This window comes from Lissotriton helveticus, chromosome 1_2, assembly GCF_964261635.1.
Source record: "Lissotriton helveticus chromosome 1_2, aLisHel1.1, whole genome shotgun sequence".
Classification (NCBI taxonomy): domain Eukaryota; kingdom Metazoa; phylum Chordata; class Amphibia; order Caudata; family Salamandridae; genus Lissotriton; species Lissotriton helveticus.
In genome coordinates, this window is record NC_136058.1 from 345278890 (window position 1) to 345284889 (window position 6000).

The following is a 6000-nucleotide window of genomic DNA, read 5'->3' on the forward strand; positions in this document are numbered from 1 at the left end:
CAAACAAAAGAATTTTGCGAAACATTACAGATTAGACTTTTCAGAAAGTGACATTGAGAGTTTGAACTCAATGGGAAGAATAGTACATATAAAAGATTTGATTGTCTATATCAAAAAGCTAGGAGAACTGAATAAATGGAGAGTAAAATGGACGAAAAAGAAGGAAGATGAAAGATTGGAAAAATTGTCAAAACAATTTCCAATGAGAGAAATTGCAGGTGGAGGATATGTTCATGTCCCTTGGTCGAGACAGGACATTCTGTTATTTACAAATGACTTTCCGAAATTGAGGGAAAAACCAGTTGAGTGGTACAGACAAGTCGATAGATTTATCAAAGTGTCAAAAGTTCTGTGGATTGATTTAGATGGATTTTTTGATATTGTTGTTCCATCAGATCTTTGGACAGAATGCAAGATATCGATTAGTTGGCCAAAAACAGAACCTGAACGAATCAAAGAAACAGGTGCTCCAAATCCACTTGTAATGGATTTTTATGAAAAAGTGATTGTTTGGATGAAGAACAAAATTCCACCCAAAGAAGTCGATTGGGTTAAAATAGAAAGGACAGAACAGGAAACTAAAGAATCAGTTCATTCTTTTTATGAAAGACTACTGTTAATCTTTAAACAATACAGTGGTTATGAAAAACTAGACGAAAAAGACATGAGCCATTTTGTCTATAGATTTGTTTATGGACTAAAACCTGAAATTGGAGAAATGATCAGAAATAGCATTGTCGGATGGCAATCACTATCTGTAGATGATATTCTAAGAAAGGCTAAATATTGCAGCGATGAAATAGAAGTAAAACAGAAGAAGCTCAAGGAGAAAGCCATGTGGGCTCAGGTAAAAGTGGCTGAGCAACAGATTGCCAGCATGGGTAATAAGAACACTAATTTTGTTCAAACTGGAAATACAAACCAGATACAAGGAAAGTTTAAAAGTAATAATTTCCCAAAGAAATTTAGCCCAAAAATTGAGGAGTTGAAACAAAGATTACCTTGTTTTAATTGTGGCGAAATTGGACATTGGAGAGACGAGTGTCCTCATCCTCCTAAAAACTTAAAGAATCCCTTATTGAATCCACAGATGCAGAATGGTGTTGACCTGCAGCGACAGCTACAGATGCAACAGGGGTTAAACGAATTAAATATTCAGCGACAGTTACAGCAACAACAACAGCAACAGGTGAATAATCGTCAAGACCAATTGCCACAACCACCTTTTCCGAATTGTGGGGGAATCCAAAAATATAATCCAAACGTGGGATTTCAGGGAAGTGAACAGGTAATAAAACCACAAAAACAGCAAACGCAGCAAAGAGTTCAAATGCAAAATGCTTCACAACAGTTTTTATTAACAGAAAGTCAAGACAGCGATTCTGATGATTATTGCTGACGGTGCCCGAGAGAGGAGGAAGAGTGTGTTGTTGGAGCCACTCTTGAGGTTGATCAGTCTGGTCCTTTTGTAAACGGGAAAGTTAATGATGTAGACATCACTTTTCTAGTGGACACTGGTGCTACCCGTTCTACTGTTAGATCAGTGGAAATTGAAAACCTACCTCTCTCTGGGGATACCATCCAAGTTGTCGGAGTAAGTAATCAGCAAATTAAAACTGAATTAACTGATCCAGTACCAGTTGAAATTGGAAATTACAGAGACAAACACAGATTTGTGGTTTGTAATAGTAGTCCAGTGAATCTATTGGGCAGAGACATCCTATGTAAAATGAATTGTAGAATATATTGTTCTCCTGATGGAGTTGAGTTACAAACAATGGAGGAAGATGGTTTATACAGAATGACAATGATGATGATGGAAGCAGAAGAAACAAAATTGTTTCCTGCATTTGAAGAAAAGGATTTACCTGAAGAACTCAAGGAAACAGTGAAATCTGAAATATGGGATTTTACTGGAAATGAGATGGGTCTGATGAAAAACGTAGATCCTGTAAAAATTACATTGAAACAGGGAATAGAATTTCCAAACATTCCACAATATAAAATGAAAACAGAAACAATTGAAGGTATTACACCAATAATTGAAAAATTAATCAAGCAAGGTGTATTAAAAGAAATGGAGAGTAGTCCTTGTAATTCACCAATTATGGGAGTTAAAAAGTCTAACGGAACATTTAGAATAGTACAAGATTTGAGAAAGGTTAATCAAATTGTCGTTCCATGTTGTCCTGTGGTTCCAAATCCAGCAGTAATTCTATTCCAGATTCCACATGATGCTGAATGGTATACAGTCATTGACCTTTGCAATGCATTCTTTACTGTTCCCTTACATCCAGACAGTTATGAAATCTTTGCTTTCAGATTCCAAGGTAAGACCCTCGGATGGTGAAGAATCCCTCAGGGCTATACAGAAAGACCTTCAATCTTTAACGAACTGTTAAAAAGATCATTAGAAGATCTAGACTTACCTGGTAGGTCTACGCTAGTGCAGTATATTGATGATTTGTTAATAGCTGCAAAGACAAGAGAAAATTGTGTGACAGACACAATAATTCTGTTAAATCGCCTTGCAGAAGAAGGACATAAAGTGTCCCCAGCAAAACTACAGTTTTGCAAACAAGAAGTAAAATATCTTGGTCACAGAATTGCAAAGGGAAAAAGACAAGTAACAATAGAGAGAATAAAATTGATTCAAGCAATGTTACCACCTAGAACACAAAGACAGGTCAGAATGTTCTTGGGAATGGTTGGTTACTGTCGACAATGGATAAGTGGATTTTCAGTAATTGCAAAACCACTACAAAGACTGACAAAGTCAGATGTAAAAGATCCAATTATTCTCAATGATGCTGAGATGGATTCTTTTGAAAACCTGAAAAAGAGCTTATGCCAAGCTCCTGCTTTAGGTATGCCAAATTATGAGAAAGATTTCGAACTGTATTGCAGTGAGAGAGAAGGATGTGCATTATCTGTGTTAATTCAGAGACACGAAAATTTAAAGAAACCTATTGCATACTTCTCTGCAGTTCTTGATCCAATTGCAAAAGCATTACCAGGTTGTTTGAAAGCAGTTGCAGCTACAAGTATCAGCCTCGAACAAAGTGAAGGGATCATTATGGGATTTCCTGTGAAAGTTTTTGTGCCTCATTCAGTAGAAATATTATTGACAAGAGGTAAGACTCAGCATTTAACAAGTAGCAGATTGACAAAGTATGAGAAAATCATACTAGGAGCAGACAATGTTTCGATTTCAAGATGTTTAAATCTGAATCCTTCTACATTACTGCCTGATTCTGAAATTGTTGATGACATTGAAACAGAACATGAATGTTTAGATGTCATGGAATTCTGCACAAAACCAAGAAAAGACATCAAAGACAGACCTTTGTCTGAATCGGATTTTGTCTACTTTGTAGATGGCTCATGCTTAAGATCCGAAGGAGGTGTCTTAAAAGCTTCATATTCAGTTTGTACAGTCACAGATGTCGAAGAAGCATCATGTCTTGAAGGAGTTCGTTCAGCACAAGTGGCTGAATTAATTGCTTTAATTCGTGCATGTGAAATATCAAAGGTTATAAGAGTTACCATCATTACTGATAGTCAGTATGGGTACGGAGTTGTGCATGATTATGGACAACTCTGGTCACAGAGAGGATACATGACATCAGCAGGATCACCAATTAAAAATGCAGTTTTCATTAGGAGATTAATTGAAGCAATACAATTGCCAAAAGAAATCGCCATTGTTAAATGTGCAGCGCACACTAGAGGAATTGATTATATTTCCAAAGGAAATGCCTTCGCAGATGAAACAGCTAAATACTGCGCAAGGAAAAATTATTCTTACAATCGGGAGAGGAGTAAAGAAACTGATTCAAATTCATTAATGCTAACAACAGTTGTAGAAACATGGCATGAAATTAGAGATTTACAAAATGAAACAGATGATGAAGAAAAAGACTTGTGGTTAAGATCAGATTGTAGACCACGTGAAGAAGATGGAGTGTGGGTTTACAAAGATGGCAGAGTAGTCTTACCAAATTGCTTGATTGCTGACATGGCCAGATTATATCATGGTCCAGCACATCTGGGAAGAGATTCTATGGTTAGACTTTTCAGAGAAACATGGTTCAATACTAAGTTTAGAACTATTGCAGAATCTTTTTGTCAAAGGTGTTTGTCATGCCAACAAATGAATCCAAACAGAAAATCAGTGGTGGGGACAGGAATAATTGGTCGAGAGGGTGGTCCCTTTACCAGATTATAAATGGATTTCATTGAAATGCCCTTACACAATTGTTTGAAATATGTGCTTGTAATTGTTTGCTTGTTTTCAAGATGGGTAGAGGCTTTCCCTACACGACATTGTGATTCAATTACAGTAGCAAAACTAATGCTCAGAGAAATCATCCCAAGGTACGGTTTTCCAGTCACTATTGAGAGTGATGGAGGAAGTCATTTTGATAACAAACTGATGAAGTTAATTTGCGAAGCTTTGAGCATTGAGCAGAAAATACACTGTGCATACAGACCAGAGGCATCAGGAGTGGTTGAACACATTAATGGAACAATTAAAAACAGAATTGGAAAAATGTGTCTTGAAACAGGTGTAAAGTGGACTGATGCTCTTCCACTTGTTTTGATGTCATTAAGAAGTACACCAGATAAAAAGACAGGTTTGAGTCCTCATGAAATTTTAATGGGAAGAGTTATGAGGCAAGCTTTTGTACCTGTAGGTAAACTGTTGAGCATAAATGACAGTGCTATTTTGGATTACTGTAAAAGGTTATCTGATATGGTAACTTCTGTGTCTAATCAGGTGGGAACTGAAGCACAATCAGATGAAAAGGTTTTGACACATGATCTGAGACCTGGCGATTGGGTCAGAACGAAAGTACATCGGAGAAGGAATTGTCTAGCTCCTAGATGGCAGAAACCTAGGCAGATAATTTTGATCACTACTAATGCTGTAAAATGCAGAGGATTGAAACGCTGGATTCATCCTAGTCATACTATTCCAGTACCAACTCCTGAAAGTTCTGATGTTGAAAGTGATACCACAGATGATTCTGATTCTGAAGCAGAAGGCGAAACAGAGGTTGAAATAATTCCAGATTCTGAAGATCGACAAGAAAGTCGACATCTGGAAACTGTGCCAGTGAATGGAAATTTGACAAGAAAAGACTTAGAAATCATTGAAATAGATTCTGAAGGTGAAGAGAATCTGTTAAAAGGAAAGATAACTGAGGATTCGGTTGTCTCTATTGAAGACAAAGAAGCAGAACAAAAAGAAGTTTCAGACCAGGAGAGTATCGAAAGGCAGAGAACAAACTCTGAAGTAAGGAACAGAAATCCGAAATCTGGGAAGTTGAGGGTAATCGAAGAAGAGGAGGAAGACGAATTACCGAGTACCAGTGATGGAAGACAAAGTGAAGTTCCTGAAGGAGTGAAATTGCCGAATAGAGAAGTTCCTGAGTCAATTGAAATTTCAGACTACGAAACTGAAGGAAGTGACGTGGATGGTGAAAGTGAAAACAGAAAGAAAAGGACTTGGAAGTAAGAATCAAATAATTCTGAACCAAAGAAGAAGTACGTGAGAAAAGCAGACTACTGGCCTGGTGGAAGATTGAGAGTCAGATTGATCAAGAAACCAAAAGAACAAGTTGAGGAAATCAGTAGTCAAAAGAGTCCTGGAAAAGAAGTTGGAGTTGGAAGAAAAATTGAAGTGATATCGAGAAAAGGGAAGAGAATAGTACGACCAAACCAAAAATACAAGTCTCCTGAGTGGACTTACTTAGTAATTCCACCTGTTATTGACATATATGATAGTAGTGAAGAAGAAAACGAAATCCAAGAAATTAGTGACAATGATTGAAGTACAGATATATTAAATTGGCAAAAGGCTGAAGAAAATTTGTTAGTTGACACAAGGTCGAAGAAAAACTGTTTAGTTGAAGAAAACTTATGTATGACATAAGGTCGAAGAAATCTTGTTTAGGGTTTTGAAAAAAAAAAAAAAAAAAAAAAAAAAATTTAAAA